The sequence below is a fragment of the Schistocerca americana genome, chromosome 5 (assembly GCF_021461395.2).
Source record: "Schistocerca americana isolate TAMUIC-IGC-003095 chromosome 5, iqSchAmer2.1, whole genome shotgun sequence".
Lineage (NCBI taxonomy): Eukaryota > Metazoa > Arthropoda > Insecta > Orthoptera > Acrididae > Schistocerca > Schistocerca americana.
Window position 1 is genome coordinate 164,545,071 of NC_060123.1, and position 13,741 is coordinate 164,558,811.

Sequence of the window (13,741 nt, forward strand, 5' to 3'; positions counted from 1 at the left end):
TGCGGTGCCGCCCAACAAACACTTCCGCGCCTCTCTGCTGGCAGCGTGACGCAGACACTGTACACACAGAAATGAACAAAGGCATAGCCACTGACATTTCGTCGTTGTATCGATACATCAAAATAAAGTTCCCCCGGCAATTGCCCAGTAATTTACAATATTTACTCTATAATTACAGTCGATTGTATACGATCAGAAAAAATAAACTATTACAACCAATACGTACTAACTATTGTTTCTATAAAAAAGCTTACATATTATAAATCAAAAGTATATAAATGCCGAAATATTTTGGATGGTGCAGAAGGTATTGCGCAGTAATAGTGATTATTGTCAGAAGAGATTAATGTTCAGGGTTTCCTGTAGGCACAGATCTGCTACATTATGGACAACAGGTGTACCACGATCTGGGAGTGAAATAGCGCGGCATTTACAGACTTAGTCCATACCTGACGTACGCAGGACGATACGATTTTTGTGGGCGAAACATCTAAATTGCGCACAGGTAAAACATGAAATACGAAAAATGAAATACGGAAAATGAAATACGAAAATGAAACACCTACAGACGTCTTTATTATTTTATTTATTTTAAAATAGCTACCAGTTTCGGTGATTCAGTGTGCCATCTTCAGGCTGTAGTTGATGCTGAAAGGATTGACACGAACCCTATTTACATGCCACCATGAATCATCAACTGCCATGAGTAGGCAGCCTTGATTTGGCAGTTGATGGTTGAAGTGCTGACAGCAAAGTTTTCGTATCGTCTGCGTAACCAGTTATGTTGTCCAATGATGCAATACCACCCCTTCAGCATCAACGACAGCCTGAAGGTGGCCCACTGAAGAACCGGAACTAGTAGCTACAAAATAAATAAAATCGTAAGGACGGCTGTAGGCATTCCATGTTCTCACAGTAGGAAACGGCCATCGTCCTCAAGACCTCCTGTCAAAACAGCGGACAAAAAAAAGCTTTAAATTCTGGTGGTGTGTGGATCTAATGAGTGTGTGGATCAAATGCGATATCTTGCCCAGTTATATAGAAAGGATGTCAACAATTGGAGAAAGGCACACAAACCTGGGTGATGCTGGTCGGCAAGAAAGGCCATCGACCTCACCCACAGATGATAATCTCCAGGCAACTGATGAACTGATTACAAGAAATAGTAGATTTTCCGACGGTGAAGGCGGCGACACAGCGGTTGTCGAATGATTTCGTGACCAAAGAGCGTAATTCCATTGTTGAGGAGATGAGGGATTTGTAGAACGTTACGACCTTTGTTCTCAGAGATCTGGCAACGGTTGTCTCCAGACGAAATATACAGAAATGCTGCATCTTTCAAAAACTCTCAGACTGGCAAAGGAATGTTTTATGTTACTAGCGGTCCATTAAAGCACTGCATTAAGATCCATGACATAATGCATCATCAACAGCATAACTCCTGAAAATATGTATCGCGCCTCCAATGATATTTGTGCGTTTTCACGCCAAATGAGGACTTTCATAATAGAATTTTTCACTCCCTCGCTGTCAACTGTACCGCAAATAAATTAAAATGGATGCCTTAATAGAATAGTTGACGACAATGAGATGTGTGGAGATTTCAGAAATGTGACCAGTTAGAACTCAGAATATATGGCGAAATTTTCATCTGCAATGAAGTATGTGAACTGTGTTTCCATCTCACCACATCAATAGTAGAGACTCTCAGAAATGTTGACATTGAAATTTTTTTGTCGTGAACAATGACTCACCAAAGGAAAAAAAGTGGCTGAAAGCTTACAGATTGGAATAATGCCTCTTTCAGCACCTCCCACCCCTAAATATTCCGAACTTGAGGTGCTTTCGAACCACTCCTAGCTCACTGAGGTTTTCATGACACTTCCCGTTGACTGGAGTAAGAAATTACGTATGTAAGAAAGTCTGACCATAGCTTTCAGAAAAGAGGAACAATACATTTCCCGATACACGAAAACCGATCACGGTTGTATGCTTTGAGCTGCTCACAGATCACTGCAAAATAGCTGAAAAGACCAAGAATTCCGTAACAACATTACCTGGTTGTCCGTTTGAGAATGAGATATTTTCAGATAAAAAGAGTCGCGGGAAACATTCTGACGGAGTGTTCAATATTTTCCGAAAATAATTTGTAGTTTATGTTTGTACAGTCCCTCCACCACAGCCACTAAAATGATTGGCAAAATGAAGACAGATCTTTGGCTTGTACGATCTCTACATGGTCGGAATTATGTATACACGAAATATGTAAGTCCGCCCCCTTAGCTGAGTGGTCAGCGTAGCGGAAGGCCTCGCCAAGAGGCCCGGGTTAGATACCCGGATGGCGCAGGAGATTTTCTCCGCTCAGGGACTGGATGTTGTGTTGTCCTCATCATCATTTCACCCCCATCACCGACGCGCAAGTTACCCGATGTGGCGTCGAATGTAATAAGTACTTCTGATAGTCGCGAACTCTATCTTCTTATCTCGTGTTTTCTACTGAAAATCTTGTGCTTGTACTCTTATTCGCTTTGCTATTATAGAGATCGCGTAACTTATTTTTTTTCTTTTAATTGGTCCTGTGTTCAACAATTAACTTACTTGGTCTTTTTGCTGCCACAGACTGATCTGCTGCATTCCATTATTTAACAAAAACATAAAAAACCTATTATTCATGCAGAGTGCAATGCATGTTCTGTATGGTGGTTCCTGCTTTTGCTGCGCCTGCTGCTGCTTACTAGAACTACATATAATTAAAGAGAAGGGTTTGGTCAAATCTAAACTCAATAAATGATAACCCAAACAATTAATTCCCTTTTTCAAAAACTATATTCTGAAAGCGATTCTTTATCATTCAGTTCACAAACCGCTAGAAGCTCTTTGAAGAATCGCTTCGTATGTAAATCTGTCTCCAGTGGCATTAAAGCAGTATTACAAATTAATCAAACTCTTGAGACGCACTGAAATACTTCTCAATTAAATATACAGTGAAACAATTCCCTGACAATTACAAAAGTCAATACTTAATCTTTTCGCCTAACAATGGATTCCCTTAAGATTTCAACTCCCATCTTTATATAAAATTATCGTCTGCTGCTAGGCACATACACAAACCCTTTCTTTAAATTAATAAGCGCGCTCCAAATTATTAAAAAAATATCAGCTCAGTACCAAATCCTGTGTCGCTGCTGGCGGACACAGGCAGTACGGCAGCTCGGCGACGACCCCTCGCCCAACACACATGCGCACCACAGCAGGCGGGCTCCTACACTGGCTTCCAAACTGCCGCTAATTAATCCGTGCGCTGCGAAGCGCGACAACCATATCTTAGATTCCAGAGCTTGTGTATGCGCGCTGTAGCCAACCTTTTAAATCCTAAGAGAGTATTGCCAACTCTCACTTGCTCTCGTATGGGGGACTCCCGGCCCACAATGCCGTACGCCCATTTCCATGGAAGTCCGAAGAGTGAACTTGAGTTTTGTAAATTATTTCTAGTTTTCTGTTGAGTTGTATACCGAATTAGAGACGTATGTGGCCATGTGTTTTTCGAAAGAGCCAAAACTGTTTATTAGTACAAACAATCCTGTTGGAAGAACATCCGCAACTGAGCATTATAGAAGAGGTTGAAAATACCACTTCAGTTGTAAACTGAAGCGGTATTTTCAACCTCTGCTGTTTGTTAGTACTATATGTACTGTATATAAGCGGCAGCACGATGCCCTTTTCTGTTAAGCGTGAACGGTAGCCGCGTTAAGGTAAGAACGAACGACCCCGAAATGCTGTTACGTGAACTCAGGCCGAGTAACCGCGACGCTACGCAAATTTAGTCAAGATTAAATCTCGGTGAGCACTTGCAGATTTCAGATGCAGTCAAATCTTACAAGTTTATTAATATATATGTCAATGTTGCTGCACATGTATTCGGCAACGAGTTTCGAGCCAACTGGTTCTCTCTAAAGTCAGAACTACTGTGGCTGCACTAACGGTGCCTGATTTTAATAGCGAGCATCACAGTGGAAGTACATGCTTTACCGTCCGCAGCTCGTGGTCGTGCGGTAGCGTTCTCGCTTCCCACGCCCGGGTTCCCGGGTTCGATTCCCGGCGGGGTCAGGGATTTTCTCTGCCTCGTCATGACTGGGTGTTGTGTGATGTCCTTAGGTTAGTTAGGCTAAAGTAGTTCTAAGTTCTAGGGGACTGATGACCATAGATGTTAAGTCCCGTAGTGCTCAGAGCCATTTGAACCATTTTTACATGCTTTACACAGTAATCGTAGATGTCTGTCACATCAACATGGCCCTACCCCGAAAGTTCACAAGTTAACTTAGTTTGAGAATGAACCAGTTCTTTCTATATAAATACGAGCATTTCTGTTGAGGGAATAGCGTATGTATGCTTGAAATGTGATATTGAGAGCTATGCATGTAAAACTAAGAATCAAACCAATTAATAAGCGATTTGTTGTATAGTATACACTGCTTCCATTCATTGTGAAAGCTTTCACATTTAGCACTATATCTTTTTTTTTTTTTTTTTTTGTTTTTTTTTTTTTTTTTTTTTTTGTCATTGGTCTTCTGACTGTTTTGACTTGGCCCGCCAACCTCTTTCTCTGATTGTAGCACTTGCAACCTACGTCCTCAATTATTTGGTGGATGTACTGCAATCTCTGTCTTCCTCTATAGTTTGTGCCCTTTACAGCACCCTCTAATACCATGGAAGTCACTTCCTGATGTCTTACCAGAAGTCCTCTCACGCTGTCCCTTGTTCTCGTCAGTATTTTCCACATATTTCTTTCCTCCCCGATTGTGCGTAGAACCTGCTACTTCCTTACGTTATCTGTGCATCTAATTTTGAACATTCGTTTCTTTATTAATCATGCCTACGGTTTAGACACGCGTCGTTCGCTATTTCTGACGAAGTTTGTATAATTCGTTTGCAGTATTCTGTTTGACCGCAACGCTTCCTGTTTTTTCAGTTCATCGCATTTTCTATGTAAACACTGTATTAATCATGCTATTTGTGGAAATATGCATGATCAGTGGGTGAAGTGGTAATGTTTGATGGAAAGGGAACTGTTGTCGTTACTGCGAAAATAAATACTGAATTAATTTCAGTGAGAAGCTTCACACTGCTTTATGAACTTAGAATCTACAGCAAAGCACTGCAGCAGGTTAAACGGTAAAAATACGTGGATTATCTGCTGTGCTACATCTCTGACCAGCGACGGTAGTGTTAATGACACAGATTTCGTTCAACGTATACATATTGTACTTGGTCCCAATTTAATAAATTACTCCCAAACCTTGTAATAATATTCACTGCATGGGAAAAAATCACACACTCAGATAGCCCAACGCAGTACGCATCACACAGGCCAGGATTGAATCTTCGGTTCCCCTTAATTTGCTTTTCTGGCATATAATCCGATTTTCATTTCCTGGTAGTACTTTCGACGTAACAAACAATGAAGCTCTATTATGTGTAACGTTTCGTTGACAGCTGTAGGGTACATGAGAAATTTCATTATCTGTTCGCTAGCTCACTTGCTTTTGCCTGATTTATAAATAAAATGAAGTTTCATCGTGGGTCAAAATCTAGGGTATAATGTAAATCATTTTGTCACTGACTCCATGAGGTGTTTTTTGGTTGTATCCATTCCATCTCAAATAGGAGAATGTCTAGTAAAGTAAACTGCCGTTTAAACGTACCTTTGGGCTAATACCTCGAAATGTATATTAGTGAACAAGCGTAAATGAATAGTATCGCAGCGGCACGTTACCGTTTAACTATGCTGGATTGATTAACACTTTTAGCTAGAGTGTATAGCATCCATTAAGCACTATTTCTGTGGCTCAAGAATATATGAAAAAGCAAACTATAGTCCGATATACAAAAATTCGTTGTGTGCCTAATATTACCATTCATTACTAATTACTTTTTCAGTACTTGCAGACAGCATATTTATAGATGTCAACATAACGTATTTCACATTTTCACACGCTATTTAAAATCCTAGCTTCAACTTTAAAGATATGAAAGTGAGTTGTTGCGTAAAAAGGGGTTAGAAAAAATGGTCTATCAACTGGCTTTAATTGTGACTTCATGGTGCCAATAACTAGGGCAGATACAAATGAAACGTTTCCATTGAAATCTTTGCATTTAACTGTGGCAATCGTGTCATTGCAGATATTAAATTTTTGTGCGTTCTGTGTGGTGTGTAACACTGCTCCTACTAAAACGTCACTACGCTGAAATTTCAGTTGAAATTTTTACCTTTTCTCCAAAGTTGGAGTAGTCTGGCTATTTGAGTCAGCGTCCGTGTGCTAGTACCCGCAGAAAATATTTCCGATATTCACTTTACCAGCGGCTAATTAAAGCTGCTGCATGGCAGAGTCCCTGTGCTCCACTGACAAGTAGAACAGAGAAACACATCGGCAGAACCTGTCACGAGATCACGTAGACAGCTCAGATCACTCAAATGGCGAAATGTTCGTCGCTAAGGGTGAATATCCGAGTTTTTACGAACTACCTGGCTATTTCAGACTGTCAGAAATTCTTATTTCAGCGAACACACTGTTTCTAAGAGGAAGTTTAATATTCTATCCAATCCGTACGAGGTGATATTTTATTTTCATTGGTCGTGTTCATAAGTCAGAGTGTGTTTTTGAAAGTACATGTTTTCATAATATCAAACTTCCACTTATTTTTATTTAGACAGACATGTTTCTGGTTTCGTCCTTGATCATACGATAACCTGATACGAGAAAGCAAATAACAAATGGATGGCAAAATATAATTACAAAATGGTGTCATTAAAATACGTATTTCAAGACCTTAGTTGTTTGGAAAGGATGAAATCTGGGCAGACGTCGTAGAGGTCCTTAATGACCTTCCAGGAATATATACTCCAAAAAGTTTTCAGATTAAAATTTTCATCGAAATACGTAGTATACAATCATAATCGCACTCATTCGCACACAGACCTACACCAAGGAGGTAAAATATCTACGTCATTTGTTGCAACAACCTATTCTAAGAAAATGGATAAGTACCCAGATAACCCCCATATAAACCTCAGACTGTACTCACACTGCTGTATTACATTTCATTTCCAAGCTATATTATTACTACTAGGGCCTGCCATCTTATTACACTACTGGCCATTAAAACTACTACACCACGAAGATGACGTGCTACAGACGCGAAATTTAACCTACAGGAAGGAGATACTGTGATATGCAAATTACCAGCTTTTCAGAGCATTCACACAAGGGAGGCGTCGGTGGCGACTCCTACAACGTGCTGACATGGGGAAACTTTCCAACCGATTTCTCATACACAAACAGCAGTTGACCGGCGTGGCCTGGTGAAACGTTGTTGTGATGCCTCGTGTAAGGAAGAGAAATGCGTACCATCAAGTTTCCGACTTTGATAAATGTCGGATTGTAGCCTATCGCAATTGCGATTTATCGTATCGCGACATTGCTGCTCGCGTTGGTCGAGATCCAATGACTGTTAGCAGAATATGAAATCGGTGGGATCCCAACGGCCTAGTATCACTAGCAGTCGAGATTACAGGCATCTTATCCGCATGGCTGTAACGGATCGCGTTGCTACGTCTCTGTCCGCAGCTCGTGTTCGTGCGGTAGCGTTCTCACTTCCCGCGCCCGGGTTCCCGGGTTCCATTCCCGATGGGGTCAGGGATTTTCTCTGCCTCGTGGTGACTGGGTGTTGTGTGATGTCCTTAGGTTAGTTAGGTTCAAGTAGTTCTAAGTTCTAGGGGACTGATGACCATAGATGTTAAGTCCCATAGTGTTCAGAGCCATTTGAACCATTTGCTACGTCTCGATCCCCGAGTCAACGGATGGGGACGTTTGCAAGACGACAACCATCTGCACGAACAGTTCGACTACGTTTGCAGCAACAGGAACTATCAGCTCGGAGACCATGGCTGCGGTTTCCCTTGACGCTGCATCACAGACAGGAGCGCCTGCGGTGGTGTACTCAACGACGAACTTGGGTGCACGAATGGCAAAACGTCATTTTTTCGGAATAAACCAGGTTCTTTTTACAGCATCATGATGGTCGCATCCGTGTTTGGTGACTTCGCGGGGAACGCACATTGGAAGCGTGTATTCGTCATCGCCATACTGGTGTATCACCCGGCGTGATGGTATGGAGTCCCATTGGTTACACGTATTGGTCACCTATTGCTCGCATTGACGGTACTTTGAACAGTGGACGTTACATTTCAGATGTGTTACGATCCGTGGCTCTACCCTTCATTCGACCCTGCAAAACCCTACATTTTAGCAGGATAATGCACGACCGCATCTTGCAGGTCCTGTAAGGGCCTTTCTGAATACAGAATATGTTCGACTGCTGCCCTGGCCAGCACATTCTCCAGATCTCTCACCAACTGAAAACGTCTGGTCAATGGTGGCCGAGCAACTTTCTCGTCACAATACGCTAGACACTATTGTTCTTGAACTGTGGTGTCGCGTTGAAGCTGCATAGGCAGCTGTACCTGTACACGCCATCCAAGCTCTGTTTGACTCAATGCGCAGGCGTATGAAGGCCGTTATTACGGCCGGAGGTGGTTGCTCTTGGTACTGATTTCTCAGGATCCATGCACCCAAATTGCGTGAAAATGTAATGACATGTCAGTTCTAGTATAATATATATGCCAAATGAATACCCGTTCATCATCTGCATTTCTTCTTGGTGTAGCAATTTTAATGGCCAGTAGTGTACTTCATGCGGGCCATAGTGATCGACACAGACCTCTTAGCCAGTACCCATGACCGCGTAGAAATATTTTGCTACGCAGCTGAGGCCTCGGCCATAGTTGCCCATGCAGCACCATGTAGAGGCGGGTCTTCGTGGAGCTGTCTTGTATTCATTTTGGTTTGGTATTTTTTTTTCCTTACAGGTATTACACTTATTTTTAAAGAAAAATTCAAGAATTAGGAAATAGTGAATTATAAATTGATTGTATAATTTTAGGAGAGAATAACAGAAGCCAGGAAAGAGCAGACATATCCTTTCACTAACTCTACCTTGGGAAGGGGACCTGATAATGAACGAAGTCCAGCCTCCACATGTGGTGCGACCAACTATATTAACTATGCTACTTTCGAAAAAATTTGATCTTTTCAGTCAGTGCCGATCCAACCTAAACCGGTATTGTTCGTTAGAGTGCCGTGTTTGTTGTTGTTTGTTAGGTTACATAACAATTACTCTTACTACGCTAGTTAGTAAACAAATATGCATGGCTTTGGAACAATATTCTGCCTCAATGATATCTAGTTAAGTTGTTGCGTATTTACCCTGTTTGATTTTGCTTTGTTATTTTGTATTTAATTTGTATTACATTCGTATTATTTCATTTACAATAAAGTATTCAATTATGTAACTACTTAATAACATTGGGTACAGATGTAATGTGGGTTCTGGAACAATATCTATCTACGGAATATTCTGATTGTTCCTACTTTTTATTAGATTCATTCACAATAATATAATAATCCCAATCTTCGATTAATATTCACGTGATTAGAGCTGAATGTCTCTCGTGTTTTATGTATATTTTGTGGGTCTATGATATGTCAGTGACGTCACTGTCACTCATGTCATCGTCCGTACTAGAGCCACTCGAACTATCTGTGTCGGCCGGTCTTCGTCCTCTGCGCCTACTATATTGGCGAGTCTGTTCATATATGTCATGTTCTGCTTTTGAGACGTTGTTGGCGATGGCGTTCGACTGTGTCCGTGTACCTTGGTTCCTAAGTGCATCGTATAATGTTGTTTCCGTTATGTGTTCAATGTCATTACGTGAGTGCCTGTATCAGATGCATATAAAAAGGAAGTGGGGAACCAATTTTCCCGCTTGTGCAACGATTACTTTCTGAAATCGACATGCGCTGCAAGTACGTGGGGTAAGGGCAATGTCCAGTCACGTAATGAACCAAGTCTTGGCTGGGGTTAACATGGCGCAACCGTAAGCGCTCCCTGATACTGTGGAAAAATGAGTAGACTCGACGGCCCATACCACTCTCGTCCCACTCATTTTGCTAAGTGTCCTCAAGCAAATCTTTTAGTTGGCACTCATCTTCTATGTGCTGCCCAGTGACCCGGATATCTCTCTCAGGTCTACCTTTCTTCAGCCAGTCTTGGACGATCCCCAGGTATTTGACATTCACTTTTAAAGAAAATGTTCAACTGTGTGTGGAATCTTATGGGACTTAACAGCTACGGTCATCAGTCCCTAAGCTTGCACACTACTTAACCTAAATTATCCTAAGGATAAACAGACACATCCATGCCCGAGGGAGGACTCGAACCTCAGCCGGGACCAGCCGCACAGTCCATGACTGCAGCGCCTTAGACCCCTCGGCTAATCCCACGCGGCCTTCACTTTTACGATGATGGTTTGTCCCTATAATTTTTGTTTGACCTCTTTCGTTTTTGGTTAGTAGTATGAGCTTGTTTATACTTGAAAAGCATTACTTGTGTTTTAAATGATCACATTACCGTTGTTTCTTCAGCCGGATCAAACTGTCACCTGCGCACAATACTTCCACGGTCGACCATCATCACGTGATAATTGCTAACCGCTGTCGTCGATAACTGATTAAAACCGTGGACGAGGGGACCCTTATATGAAACGAAAATACCAAAGCGCATGCGCGTAGGTGACGCGCAAGCGCTCAAATATTGCTGCTGCCCCCTGGCACAATAATAGTTGTAGCAACTCCATAGCCGGCCGATTCAGCTGCCGTTCTTTCTTCATATCTAAAAAAACAGAAATCCTAGCATTACTTAGCGAGTTGTTTAGTTTGCTCCACTTTCTTTTCTATTCGCAGTCCGCCGTTTCCTTAATTAAGTTGTGTATGCGTCTTCCTTTCTTTATGTAGTATCCTGTGAGGTAGCCTATTCTTTTGCGTTTCGTCTGATGATTCCCACTGTTGCGATCCCTGTTGTCGCTTTGGATATTGGCTGCAGTGACGTTGGGAGACTGGCGTTACTGTGAGCTAATAGACCTAACGTAAAAGAAAATCCAGTGCAGCAGTGGCAAATCAGTGCCCAGCATTCTCAGAGGACGCTGACGGGAACCGCAGACTTCATTATGTGAGCCTATCCTTTGAGTAAACTGAGCCCTTTATAGGCAGACGTGCCGGCAGCTTGGTACCCGCAGCGCCTTGTATGTCGGCGTCAATGGCGTCGGACTGCAAATGAGACTGCGCCGTCCCGTGGATGTTCTCTCTCTCTCTGTCTCTCTCTCTCTCTCTCTGTGTGTGTGTGTGTGTGTGTGTGTGTGTGTAGGAGAGAGAGAGATAGAGAGAGAGAGAGAGAGACACCTGAGGCAGCCCCACCTGCAGCACGTGGCCGGCCTGAGACTCTCTATGGTTCAAATGGTTCTGAGCACTATGGGACTTAACATCTCAGGTCAACAGTCCCCTAGAACTTAGAACTACTTAAACCTAACTAACCTAAGGACATCACACACATCCATGCCCGAGGCAGGATTCGAACCTGCGACCGTAGCGGTCGCGCGGTTTCAGACTGAAGCGCCTAGAACCGCTCGGCCACCAGCGGCCGGCGACTCTCTATAAATCACCCGTCTGCAGAGACACAAGTGCGAAGTCGGAGACAAGAAGGGACTGAGCTCTCAGCGACGCGTATGCGAAGAAACAACTACTTCTCATGCTCCTCTTCTGTCGTGATAATTGGAAAGACGAGAACATAATAACTTACATATCACGGAAGACAGGAGCTGATAATAAAATGCACCACAGCTGGTCGCTTTGAGGTGTTGCACCGCTTTCTGCAGTGTATTTATGACTGTCGTTTTTCATTTTATTGGCAACAGGGAATGAAAGCAAATGCTTGCCGTCTACTTTACGCATATTTTAGTAACTTCACTCGAAACAGACCTCTACTGAGGATACTACATTTTTACTAGAAGTAAGGTGTCATACACTGAACAGAAAAAGAAACTGGCACGCCTGCCTAATATCGTGTAGGGCCCCCGCCAGCACGCAGAAGTGCCACAACACGACGTGTCATGGACACGGCTAATGTCTGAAGCAGTGCTGGAGGGAACTGAGACCATGGACCCTGCAGGGCTGTCCATAAATCCAGAAGAGTACGAGAGGGTGCAAATCTCTTCAGAACAGCTTGTTGCAAGACATCCCAGATAGGCTCAGCAATGTGCAAGTCTGGGGGTGTGTGGCCAGCGTAAAACTCAGAAGAGTGTTCTTGGAGCCACTCTGTAGCACTGCGGAAAGTGTGGGTGTCGCATTGTCCTGCAGGAATTGCCCAAGTCCGTCGGAATGCACAGTGGACATGAATGGATGCAGGTGATCAGACAGGATGCTTAAGTATGAGTCACCTGTCAGAGTCGTATCTAGACGAATCAGGGGTCCCACATCACTACAACTGCACACGCCTCACACTTTTACAGAGCTTCCACCAGATTGAACAATCCCTTGCTGACATGCAGGCTCCATGGATAAATGAGGTGGTCTCCATACCCGTCCACATTCATCTGCTCGACACAATCTGACATGCAGGCTCCATGGATGAATGAGGTGGTCTCCATACCCGTCCACATTCATCTGCTCGACACAATCTGAAACAAGACTCGTCCGACCAGGCAACATGTTTTCAGTCATCAACAGTCCGTGACGCGCCCAGGCCAGACGTAAATCTTTGTGTCGTGCAGTCATCAAGTTTACATGAGTGGGCCTTCGGCTCCGAAAGCCCATATCGATATTGTTCCGTTGAATGGTTCGCACGCTGACACTTGTTGATGACAGCATATTCAAATCTGCAGCAATTTGCGTAAGGGTTGCACTTCTAGCACACTGAACGATTCTCTTCAGTGGCCGCTGAGCCGCAGCGATGTCAGTGATTCGATGTTTTACCGAATTACTGATATTCACGGTACACTCGTTCGTATAGGAAAATCCCTACTTCATCGCTACCTCGGAGATTCTGTGTCCCATCGCTTATGCACCGATTATAACTCCACGTTCAGACTCACTCAAATCTTGACAACCTGCCGTTGTAGCAGCAGCAACCGATCTAACAACTGTACCTGACACTTGTTGTCTTACATAGGCGTTGCCGACCGCAGTGGCGTATCCTGACTGTTTACATATTTCTGCATATCAATATCTACATCGACATACATACTCCGCAATCCACCATACGGTGCTTGGCGTAGGGTACCTCGTACCACAACTAGCACCTTCTCTCCCTGTTCCACTCCTAAACAGAACGAGGGAAAAATGACTGCCTATATGCGTCTGTACGAGCCCTAATATCTCTTATCTTATCTTTGTGGTCTTTCGGTGAAATGTAAGTTGGCGGCAGTAAAATTGTACTACAGTCAGCCTCAAATGCTGGTTCTCTAAATTTCCTCAGTAGCGATTGACGAAAAGAACGCCTCCTTTGCTCTAGAGACTCCCACCCGAGTTCCTGAAGCATTTCCGATGATCAAACCAACCAGTAACAAATCCAGCAGCCCGCCTCTGAATTGCTTCTATGTCCTCCCTTAATCCGACCTGATACGGATCCCAAACACTCGAACAGTACTCAAGAATAGGTCGTATTGGTGTTTCATAAGCGGTCTCCTTTACAGATGAACCGCATCTTCCCAAAATTCTACCAATGAACCGAAGACGACCATCCGCCTTCCCCACAACTGCCATTACATGCTTCTCCCACTTCATATCGCTCT